Source organism: Mirounga angustirostris, unplaced genomic scaffold (genome assembly GCF_029215605.1).
Source record: "Mirounga angustirostris isolate CCGP_5_RB_7025 unplaced genomic scaffold, mMirAng1.0.hap1 SCAF_11, whole genome shotgun sequence".
Classification (NCBI taxonomy): Eukaryota; Metazoa; Chordata; class Mammalia; order Carnivora; family Phocidae; genus Mirounga; species Mirounga angustirostris.
Window position 1 is genome coordinate 55,890,412 of NW_026991719.1, and position 12,110 is coordinate 55,902,521.

At 55.2% G+C, this 12,110-nt stretch overlaps 1 long non-coding RNA gene across 1 annotated transcript in view; it reads left to right on the forward strand.

The window, feature by feature from the left end:
* The first annotated feature begins 228 nt into the window (after positions 1 to 228).
* Positions 229 to 12,110, forward strand: part of LOC123857876 (uncharacterized) — a 50,477-nt gene continuing 38,595 nt past the window's right edge. The window contains exons 1-2 of the long non-coding RNA XR_006794008.1: positions 229 to 273; positions 4,114 to 4,245. This is a non-coding gene — a long non-coding RNA (uncharacterized LOC123857876). The remainder of the gene's footprint in view (positions 274 to 4,113; positions 4,246 to 12,110) is intronic.

The window sequence follows — 12,110 nt, forward strand, 5'->3', positions numbered from 1 at the left end:
CTCTGTCGAAGGAGGCAGGGAAGACAGGGAAGACTTTCATGGAAATGAGTCATCTTTTTTTTTTTTTTTAAGTGCACACACACGGGAATGAAACCTCACCTCCCAGACAAATCCTAAAGTCCAGCGTGCCTCATTCCTCAAGCCCTGCGGAGCCGAAGTTGGCCGGGTTCCCCATCCCACCAAGAACCAGTGTGCTGTGGACGTGCCCGTCTGCTTGGGAGCCAGTCCTGAGTCCAACACCGGTTCCACCACTTACTGTCCGTGGGACCCTCAGTGAGTCACTTGCCTCTCTGAACCTCAGCTGTTTCGTCCGTAACATGTTGATACGAATACCTGCCTTGCAGGGCCGTGAGGATTAAATCAGGGAAACCAAAGACCCCCCCACCATGTCCTGCCCCCCAGTGCAGAGTTAGGGCTCACTCGGTGTGTCCTCCTCCTTTGAGAAGGTCTCCGGCCAGAAGGCTGAAAATCGTGGCGCAGCCTGTGGACGGACCTCAGGGAGCGCCAGCACAGGGGCTCCTGCTCTCAGCACCCTTGGGGGACAAAGGAGCTCAGAGGTGATGGCCGGCTCTGGGTATGGTTGGTGGAGGCCGAGAGGTGCAGGGAGGAGGAGGAGCTGGGGTCATGGGAACAACGGTTAGGGGGCCAAGGAGCCCCCTTTGCTTCTTCCTCTTCCCCTGGTTTCCATAGCCTTCCCCTTTAAGACCAGCTCCCCAGCCTCTGTGATACTAGTCAAGGGCACCTGGTCCTTAAGCCAGGAATGGAGAGTAGGGGCCCACCCCCTGGGGATCAGGTGCCAACACGTGTCATGGGAAAAGCACCTGTGGCACAAAGGAGACCTGGCCAGTGGTGACACGGACCAGACGTAACCAGTATCTGCAGGCAGGCAGGTATGCCTGGCTCAGGCTGGCCTGGGCACTTGTATTCCAGGGACACATGGGACAGGGTCCCTCGGCTCAGAGCCCAGCTTCAAACAGTCCCCCACCCTTTGTCCTTGAAGAACACCCTCCCCTCCGTGCCATTTGGGCAAGACAGCAAAAGACAGGAAGCTCCCGCTCAGGGAGCTCGAGGGGATGGGAGATGTCTGGGTCTATCGCATCCGGGAGACAAAGGCCACACAGGACAAGTTCTGAAAAGGTTTGGAGCTGAACTAGCCCCAAACACAGACACATGCCATATTTTCAATTTCAGTTCTCCCGAGGAGCATGGGCCGTGGTGACAGGCACACCTGGGTTCAAATCCCAACTTGACTGCTTCTTCTATGACTCCGGGCAGGTCACTTCTCCTTCTTAAGCTTCGGCTTCCTCTTCTAATTCGTGGAATTTGTTGAAAATTCCATGTGTGAATAAAAGAACTTAGCATGATGTCTAGCACGCAGTACAAATTCAATAAATGGTATATGTCTGCATGGCAGCCACCACTCTGAGTATGATACACAGACTGGCTCATTTACTCCCACGGCAGCACTATGAGCCAGCCATCGTTATTCTTTTTTTTATTATTTTTTAAGATTTTATTTATTTAGGGGCGCCTGGGTGGCTCAGTCGTTAAGCGTCTGCCTTCGGCTCAGGTGATGATCCCAGGGTCCCGGGATTGAGCCCCGCATCGGGCTGCCCCCTCAGCGGGAAGCCTGCTTCTCCCTCTCCCACTCCCCCTGCATGTGTTCCCTCTCTCGCTGTGTCTCTCTCAGTCAACTAAATAAATAAAATCTTTAGATTTTATTTAGCTGACAGAGAGCGCATGCTCGTGCTCAAGTAGGGGGCGGGGAGAGGGAGAAGCAGGCTCCCCACCGAGCAGGGAGCCTGACTCCGGCGGGACTCGATCCCAGGACCCGGGGGATCATGACCTGAGCTGAAGGCAGACGGTTGCTTAACCAACCGAGCCACCCATGCACCCCCAGGTATTGTTATTCTTTTTTTTTAATTAATTAATTTATTTATTAGAGAGAGAGAGCACGAGCTGGGGGGAGGAGCAGGCTTCCCGCTGAGCAGGGAGCCCGATGGATGCAGGGCTGGATCCCAGGACCCTGGGATCATGACCTGAGCCGAAGGCAGATGCTTAATCAACTGAGCCACCCAGGCGCCCCCAGGCATTGTTATTCTTATCCTCCTTTTAAAGATGCAGACACTGAGCTTCTGAGGGTATGGGTGACCTTCCCTATGTCCCAGCAGCAGGAGCAGGATTCAAACCCAGGCATCATGACCCCAAAGCTTTTACCAACTATGCCATAGCGCAGAATGATTAGGCAAACGGGTGCAAAAGTACTTGGTCACCCCTTGACTGCTATACTAATGTGAGGGGCGGGTGTTATTATTTATGAATCATGTTAGCAGCTAGTCCCCAAAGACCCGCCCGCCCCCCGGGTGCGAGGCTGCTGAGTGTGAGACGGCCAGGTCCATCCAGCAGGCCGGCCCTCCCTACCAGGTCTCCTGCTTGCTGCCTTTCCACCGACCCATGTTCCTGTTGGCCTGGGCCTTCTGGGTGTGGAATTTCTCAACTGGCAGCCGCCCTCCGGGACCTAAGCCTGCGGAGGGTGGCTCAGTGTCCCGCAGCTGCCAGGAAGGAGACATCAAAGGTGCGGCGCGTGAGTGAGGCAGCTCCCTGCTTTGTTTTACAGCTTGTGGGTCTTGTGGTGCACACACAAGCAGGCACACACGCAAGACAGAGGAGACAGGCACTTTGGCAAGCGGGCGACCCAAGGAGCTGGTGGGCTGGGGAGGAGCCAGGGAGGAGTAGTGGGGGAGGAGGGGGACAGGAAAATGTGGCAAAAGCCTGGGTGGAAGGAAGGAGGGAGGACGGAGGTGACGTTGGTGTGGGTGGCTGGCAGGGCACACTCCCTGTGTTACACCACTTCCGGCAGGACATCAAGCTGCCCGAAGGGCGTGGGCCACCATCGCTGGGTGCTTCTTTCATTCATTCACTCGTGCGCGCCTTCATACATTCATTCAATAATTAACTATTCGTTGAACCACCGAGTATGGAATAGTGGTTTAGAGAGTGAGCTCTAGTCAGACCGCCAGGGTCGAACCCTGGCTGTACTGTTTATTGGCTGTGTGACCTGGGGTGAGGTACTCACTCCCTGGTACCTCAGTGTCGACATCTGTAAAATGGGTATTATAATAATAGTACTTACCCCAGAGGGTGGTTGTGAGGATTCCCTAAGTTATTACATGTGAAGTTCTTAGGACAATGCCTGGTATTATATAGTAAATGCTCAATAAACATTTGTTACACAAGCACACACACACACACACAGATCACATGGCGGGCCTTGCGTTAGGCACTAGGAACACAGACGTAAGACACATACAGTCCCTGCCCTCCTGGAACTGACACTTGGTCCTCAACGGACCCTTGAGGCTTGGCGGCCGGTTCTAGAATCCTCCCAAACAGTGGGGCCCAGATTTCAGCCTCTGCTCCTCTCTGCTATGCTTTCCTTAGTGGGTATGGGCTATGCACTCTGGAGACCTTTCTCCATAATCTTAAAAGGCACGAGCCCATAAGCTTGGCAGATGGTGTGACTAGCATGGACTTTGTCGCTAGCTGACTTCTAGAATGTTTCTTGGTGGCTAGAATGGTGGGAGAAGTTAGAGTTACCCAAGGAAGTGGACCAGGAGAGAAAATCTATCAAAACCTCTCTCTCTCTCTCTCCCCACCCCCTACAACTTTGACATTCAGGCTCCCAGAATTAGCCCACACTCATAGGCATGCCGTCGGTGTCTCCTCATGTACCTATTCGTAGATACACATATGAACATGTGCACATACACATGAATTGTCATGACTACAAACAGAGCCTGAGAAAAAAGGTTCATGTGAAATGAAGGCTGGGAAGGGACACAGGGCTGAGCTGGAGCCTGGGCCCTGGGGCAGGAGGATGGGACCCAGCAGGCTTGGCCTCCAGGACCCAGAGAACCTGGCTACTCTGAGGTGGCCACTGTCCTAACAGAGGCATGGCCCACAGAATGTCTTGAATATGAATGTGTGTCCCAGAAAGCAGGAGTGCCTAGGAAGGGTCAGAGACATTATGATAAAAGAAGATTCAATGTCAAATAAATACGGGAAATGCCAAATTTAGCCAATGTAAGTAGTTTTTTGTTTGTTTTACTGCAGGACTTCTCAGAACCTCCAGGAAGCTGCCATACAAGCAAATCGCTCATGGGGCTGTGTGTTTGTGTGTGTCAGTCTACTGTGTTTCCCAAAGAAGTTTGACCTCAAAGGACTTTTTCCACAGAACATCTCACAGTAAGTGTTCACTTTGGGGAGTGTAGCCTTGAGTTTTTCTTCAGGTCCTGGGCTCAGCCTTCTTCTGTTTCCCTCACATACTAGAATCTTCTTGCCCAGTTTCCTTAGTCTCCAAGCAGAGGGTTGAGACTTTACACCCTGCCTCTTGCCTGCCTCAGCAGTCTGCTCTCTGCCCACCCCCTGGCCTCCATGCCCACCCCACACTTTCCAAACTTATCAGTGAAGGATTGGAGAGTGGCCGCCCAATCTCCCGCTTTAGATCTCCCCACGGAGGTCAACCTGAGAGGCAGGGCCTCCCTTCAGAGTCCCTCAGTGCCAAAGGCCTGACCGTGAGGTGGGTCAGCTGAGGCGCCGGCAAAGGGCCCACCCAGTGCCCGTGGGCCTGTGCTGTTCCACATGAAGTGGTTCCTGTTCATTACCAGGCTCAGCTCACTAGGGCAGCACCAGGCCCAGGAGGATGAAGGGAGAAGGGGGTGCAAATCAGTGAGCAGCCAAATTAGACATGTGCTCTCAGCTAGCGAGCTGTTCCAGCTGATCAGCTGAGGCCTGGGGATTGGAAAGTGGGAAGTCCCTACCCTAAAGCAGCCATCTCCTCCTGTTCCTTAAGGTGGCTTGACAGCAGTAGGGTTGGCCAATTTCGCAAATAAAAATACAGGACACCCAATTACAATCTCAGTTTCGGATACACAACACTTTTTTAAACAATTTAGTACCAGTATGTCCCACGCAATATTTGGGACATATACTAAAAAAAAAAAAAAAAAAAATTCATTGTTTATCTCAAACACAAATTTAACTGCGTTCCCGTATTTTCTCTGGCAACCCCAGTCGGAGTGGTCCTGAGGCTCTAGGGCCTGGAATATAGATCCAGGCAGAGGCAGGGATGGACGCTCTAAGCTAGAGGACTGAGAACCGCCACCCACCTTCCTCAGGGCAAAGGACCAGTTCTCCTTTATTTCTGAGGACTCAGTTCCCTTGTGCTTTTCAGGAGGCGGTGAGGAGAAGGGAAAACGTTCCCTGCCTGACTGGGAGGCAGAAGAGCCAAGGGCAAGTCCTGCCACTACTCCCGGCTCACCGGGTGACCCTGACCAGTCCCTTCCCCAGTAGGGCAAGGTGTGAGCCCCCCCCGCCCAGTGCTGATTCTGCCGTTCTGGATCAGAAATGCCTCTGAATCGTTGGAGGGAACATGGACAGACTGTCTGCCATTGCCCCTCCCCCCCAGGAGCAGGCTCAGTGGCACTAACGCTGGGAATATCAACGTGCAGAGCATCCCCTCCAAGGGGTGGCATGAGTGTCTGCCTCACACCTTTCTCTGCAGAGAGACCTAATCACAGTATCACTCTGCATGTGAGGGAGCACGATGGGCCCTGTTTCGTAGCTGCGGAGAATGAAGCCCTGAGAGGCTCCCCGCTGAGTCCAAGCAGGAACTGCGGCTTCCTTCAGAAGCCCCATCCTCTCTCCTTCCTCACTCTGGGCGGATCCAGATGGGGGTGGTCAGCCCTGCCCCACGTGGATGCCTCTGTTGTCAGTGATGTCACCAGAAAGGCAGCTCAGAGGGAACAACCAGCTGCTCTCCCGCTGCCCCCCATCCCCCCCCCGCAACCCCAGCCCCCCACCCTTCAGTGTGCACAGCTTAGGGTTAGACATACTGTCAGGCCAGATGTGGATTTGGGTTCTAATTCTCTTCTCTTTTTTCCCCCTGAGGTCTAAATCCTTTAAGTCTTTCTTTGTGCTTCCTGAGGAAGAGAAACACATGGGCTTGAGCCAGTGGGGCTTCTCTACTCCCAGCTGCTGTAGCCAAGCTCCCGAGCCCCAGGCCCAGATCCGCCTCCAGTCTCACTCTGCCAGTGGGGCCTCCAGCAGTGGCCCCTGGGCACGTTCAGGGGCTGTCCTGGGCTCTAACAGGCCATCCTGTGGGAGAGAGCAGGCTGGCAGCCTTGTTTCTAAGGGCCAGGGCCCCAGGGCCCTCCATCCTGTTGCTCTAGCAACACCCCTTCCTTCCCCATTCTGCAGCACCTAAGAGAGCACCCAGTCAATCAAGTTCTTGCTGGTGACTGACTCACTGGACCCAGAAAGAAAACAGAGATGATAACTGAGGCTTGTTTCTGCACATTCGGGATAGATGGGACCTGATACATCATCTAGTCCAACCTCCATTCTGGACGAAGGCAGAAACTGAGGCCTAGGTACAGAGATTAGGAACTTGAAAACTCACGTGTTTGACACCTGCCAGGAACCATGCAAACCTGAAGAGCGAGGCCTGAGGGGCCCAGTTGTACAGATGAAGGAAGCGAGGGCTCTGAGGATAACTGACTTGTCCAAGGCCACCCAGCTAGGGAGGGACCGAACCGAGATTTGAGGCCTGGGTTCTCTGACTCAAAGGTACCCGCTCTTGCCACCATTCATCAGCACACTGTCTCTGCATGCGGCGAGGTGTGCCGGGCAGGACCGCCCCTCCCCCACGGTGCTCTTCTCTTCTCACTCTGAACGCTCACAACGTTCTCCTCCCCAGTTCTACCCTCCCCCAGCCGAGAAGTCCCCCCCGACACCTGAGCCCGTTCTCTAGCGCTGTGGCCTGTTGTCCTTGGCCTCAGGAAGAGATGAGCCATCCTGCTCATTTGTAAAGCACTATCACTTAGGTTGGATCACTTAGGTCTCACTCTGGGTAACTGGCATTATCTCTGTTCACACTTGAAGGAACAGAGGCTCAGCCAAGGTTACATGTGTGAGGCCTTGAATCCAGGTCGGCTGATGGATTCCATTCCCAGGGTTCTCTTTTCATCTCATCTCAGACACCTCAACGCCAGTCCCCGCTGGAATTCCAGGCATGAAACTAACAGGTGGCATCTGTCCAAAAGCCATTTCCCTGGTCCTAGTGGCCCACTCTGTGCTCCTTGGCCTTCCCTGGGGATCTGCCTTCCACGCTGTAACCCAACCCTACCTTGCGACTGGGGAGGGGAGAGTAGCTCTCGCATTGGATCAGTCTCCCATTGATTGGGGCCTACCAGCATACGTGGCCCTCCCCATGATCCCGGGGCCACGGCTGCCAGGCCGGGCCTTGGCCAGTCTTCTTATCTACATTGATCCCTCCCTTGGTTTCCAAATGTCCTCATCCGGGCGGGCAGGGGAGCTCCAGGTGGGAATCCCCCACCCCCTCTTCCCATGCTTAGTGAGACTCAAGGAAGGGGAGGACGGACAGAGATCCGAACAGGGGAGGGGAGAAAGCAGAGAGAAAAGTGCAAAGGCAAAGCCCAAGAGAGCGGGGAGGAGGAGGAAGAGAGAGATAGAGACTTGATGACTGCAACAGGTAGGCCAGGCCCGTCCGTCACGCTACTGCTCCCCAAGGTAATGACGTTGATGTGGCAGGTGCGTATGGTTCCTGGAGGAGAAGAAGGGCTCCCTGTTGCATCACTAGCACCCAGCAGAGTGCCTGGCACATAGTAGGCGCTTAGCACATGCTCGCTCGTTGAAAGGAATGAATGAGAGCCCATCTGTCCTCGCTAGCTACGCTACTCATCATGACCTCGCTCCCGGTGAACATCAAGTCCACGTTGAGGAACTGTAGCACTCCTCATCTGGCGCTTGGCATGGCCTGCCCGAGACTGTCAGTTCTCTTTCCATGTGCTTATGTCATAGATTTCTAGACTGCCAGAGCTGGCAGAGCCCGCAGACAACCTAGGCGCACCCCCCCATGGGCCAGATGGGGGCACTGAGGCCCCGGGGCAGGGAAGGGACTTGTACTGTGTCACTCAGCAGAGCTGAAAGGAGAAGGCTGGAGTCGGGCCCACCTGGGGCTTCAGAGCACCACTTCCCACATCTCTGGACCTCCCCAGGACTCCATATGCAGCCATGCTGTGGGTGAGGTCAGAGATCTTTGTTCTGGAGCAGAAGGAATGACAGCTCCTTGTCCTCACAGTCTGGTGGGCAGCCCTGGCCAGCAAGGGGCCCTTCTTCCAGGAGAGGACTGCAGGAAAGATGGCACCCAGACTCTCCTCCCTAAATGCAGGCGGCGCTGATCAAGAGCTGGCCCAACCACCCCGCCTGCCCATCCTGCCAGCATGGGGGCCCGGGGCCCCAGTAGGGCCGAAGCCCTGAACTTGAGCTCTGACAAACTTGGATCTTCTACTTACTAGCTGTGAGTCCCTTCACCTCTTTGAGCCTCAGTTTCCTTGTCAGTAACAACGGGGCTAACTCTAATATCAACCTCACGGGATGTGTGCGAGAATTTAAGGGGCCGATGCACATCCTGACAGGTATATGGCACGTGTCTGGCATATAGTAAATGCTTAATAAATGTGAGTAATCCTAGTGCCCTCCCTCACCACCCTGCTGGCCCCGCCTCCTCTCATCTTGGTGGCCTCTTACTTAGTCCTGGAGCTTCCTGCTCCCTCCAGCTATAGGACAGGCAGGCTCTGGCCCCAGGTCCTCCAGGTCCCCCTGAGCTCTCAGTGTGACCGTGGGAAGCGCCTTCACTGACCTCACTTCTCTTGTCCATCTAAGGCCTTCATGGTGCCTCCAGATGTCAAGGGCTCCTTCCAGGTTTAATATTGCATTCCGAGAAGATTTCCAGAAATCTTTTTTTTTTTTTAAGGTTTTACTTATTTATTTGTCAGAGAAAGAGAGAGAGCAGAAGCAGGGAGAGCTACAGAGGGAAAGGGAGAAGCAGGCCTCCCGCAGAGCAGGGAGCGCGATGCAGGGCTCGATCCCAGGACCCTGGGATCATGATCTGAGCTGAAGGCTTCACCGACTGAGCCACCCAGGCATCTTTCTAGAAACCATCTTCCTGAGCTGAGCCAAGTCAGGCTAGAATAGCCTAGATCCTCATGGTTGAGTGTGTGTGTGTGTGTGTGTGTGGTCATGTGCACTCCTGTGGGGAAAGCTGTGCACTCCCACACCTCCCCCCTTTTCTCAGGCCAGCTTCTCCCTCACAGAACAAGGAGCCTGTGGCCAGTTGGATCCAGCCCTGCTGGTGCAGACTGGCTGCTCCCTGCCCCGAGCAGGCCAACCTGTGATCCTCGGTGAACAGCATGGTGCCCTGGGCCCCTCCTCCCAGCCTCAGGGCCTGCCTCTTTCCACCGGCTGCTACCTCTTCGCCTTCTGTCTCTGCGGAGGGAGCCCTTCCTGCCCCCCCCCCCCCCCCCCAGTGCATCACCACACATACACATCCTTACAGCCAGCTCACCCACTCCTTCTATCCTCCTTTCCCAAGGCAAATCCCTGATTCCTCATTTCTCCCCCCGGAATATCTTGGTTCCTGTGCCTGACTTGCTGTGTGATCCTAAGCAGCACACTTCCTCTCTCCCTCTGCCTCTTTTAAGCCATTTGTGAAAGGAGGGTAATCGCACCTCCTACCTGGCAGCTCGCCTCTGCCTCAGCCTCTGCCTCAGGCCACAGCGAGGACGAGCAACGGGCTAGAACTGGTGGTTGCTGGAGCCCTGCGGGCAGAGGGCCGTGGGGTTGCAGAGTCCTCAAAGGGACTCAGAGGCAAGAAAGGTGACCTATGCTTGGAATCCAGAGTCCCCTCCGCAGGATCCCCACCAAGGAGCTCTCCAGGGACACTGGGCTCCCTCTGCCCTTCTGAACTGTTCCCACAGAGATAAAATGGGGCCTTCCCCATGCGGGCGCTCTGTGGTAGAGGCTGAGGGTAATGTGCGGGGAAGGCTTGGTTGCAGGGGGTACGACTTGGTTTCCTGGAGGACCAGGGGGCATCCTGGTCCCTAGTCCCCGTGTTGCTCCCCAACTGTAAATTTGCAAATAAAGTCATTTCTGAGGGAGCCCCTGGGCCTGGGGCTGGGGCGGGGCCAGGGCCCACAGCCAGCCAGGTGGCTTCCATTAGGTGCAGGCCAGCCCAGGACAACAGAGCCGTTAATCCCAAGGTTTATGGGGCAGTCCCGCTCGCCAAGGCACAAGGGTGCAAAAAGCAAAACTGGAGTTTCCAAACCCCCACACCGTTTTTTCCTTGCTTCCCACTCCTGGCCTTTCTCTTTCGTTCCTTGTTTCTGCACGCCCCCCACCCCCACCCCCAGCCCAATCCTCACATGGTCTCCCTGCTCTTTCTGCTGGGCCTCTGGGCAACTAATTGTCCCGCAGCCTCCTTGCCTCTTTACTCTCCATCTTTCTCCTTCTTGGCCTCCTTTCCCTTCCCTCAGCCTTTCTTCACAGATATATCCTTTGGGTAGGGAGCTTTGGTTGCTGCAACATGGAACCCCACCCTTGCCCTATGTTCTTACTCTGGGCCCTCTCTGCCCACCCCCCCCCCCCACCTTCTCCCAAGAGTCACTCATTCCTTTTCTCCGTTCTTGTCTCTCCTGGCTGGGCTGCCTCTTCCTTCTGGGCAGCAGCAGGGGCTGAGATGGGCAATGTGGGGAGCAGATGTGGGACGCCCTGCCCCCTCTGCCCCCGCCTGGCAGATGCGGCTCATTGGGTGGATGAGCAGTGGCATGAGCCCTCCCAGGCTGGGCCTGCCAAGTGCACGCATTCCTAGCCTGCCCAGCTACTCGGGCTTCGGCAGGGGTTTTGATTGACAACAGGAAAGAAAGTAAAACACATAAAAGAAAAAACACAGCCACCCAGCAACTGAATAGAAGCAGACCTGCCTACAGCTGCCTGGGCTGGGAGGGTGCTGCATGGATGGGGGCGGGCACAGGAAAAGTAAAACCCTCAATATTGACTGCTTGCTTCATGCACTGGGCCAGACAGTGCCAGGCCGGATCTCTGCAGCAGCTTGGCACCCAGATAAGGAGATAGGGACCCAGAGGGGCTACGGGACTCCCCTAAGGCATGTCTCCAGAAATGTCCATCATTCCTGTGCTAAAGGACTCTCCTGTCGCTGTCCTACCCCAGGGTTCCAGGCTCTCTTCATCCCGCTGTCCTCTGCGTGGTGCCCCATGGGCGGGGCAGACTGCTCAAATAAGGCCAGTTACCAGGGCCGCCTGGGTCTTGACCATTGCCGAAGTACCGCTTTCCTCCACGGTTTTCCCTGTTGCACTCCTCTCAGCTGCTTCCAGTGTAAGCCAGGCCCTTTGGGGTCACAGTTTCCCCTGCTCTAATCCCAGGACAAAGCTGTGCACCCTCCTGGCTATTTGTTCCTGGAGCCGTGAGCTCCTTGCACTCTAGGCCCCTATCTCCTTATCACCGTCTGCCCAAGTTTCTGAAAGATGCTGCGTAAGGACACGGTGCTGGTTGGGGGCAGATGAGGCAGGAGGAACCACCTGTGTTCTGGGCTTTGGGGGGCCCTTGTCAGAGGTCTGCTGTGTTGCCACAGGGAAAGAGATTTCATTTTGTACCGACTTCCAGTCCCTTTGGGTATCAAAGTCTATTACGTGCATGTCAGGGCTGGTTGCCCTAGGCCCTCCCTGGGCTCAGGACAAGTCCTAGGGTGCAGTTTGATCCTAGGAGCTTTGGAAGGTAGCTTTGACCTCCTATGATGGCTGCTCCTTGGCTCTGGCGGGACTTAGGGCCAGGGCCAATGGCTTTCCTTCTTCGGGTCTTTTCCTCCATCTGGAAAATGGGCAGAAGGTGCCCGATTGGGACAGCTGGCTAGCAAAACAGATCAAAGGGAAGAAAGAGAAGAGGCCAGGCTTGGGCCAGAGTGGGGTGTGGCGTATGGGGGGAGAGCTGGGGAAAGAGCTGGGGTAGAGTTGCAGAAGAAAAGCCAATTCAGGGCAGGTATGTTGGGTGGAGAAAGGTCCTTACATGGCGCTTTTGCCCTAGAATACTTGTAGGCTGCCGTCTCCTTTCCTCGTTATGCCAGCCTTATAGAAAAGGAAAAGGTGAAGGACTAGAGGGGGCGGTCATTTGCCTAAGGTCACACAGCTCTGCAGGCCCCTTCCCACCCCCACCGTGAGCTTCTCGACTCAGTGAGG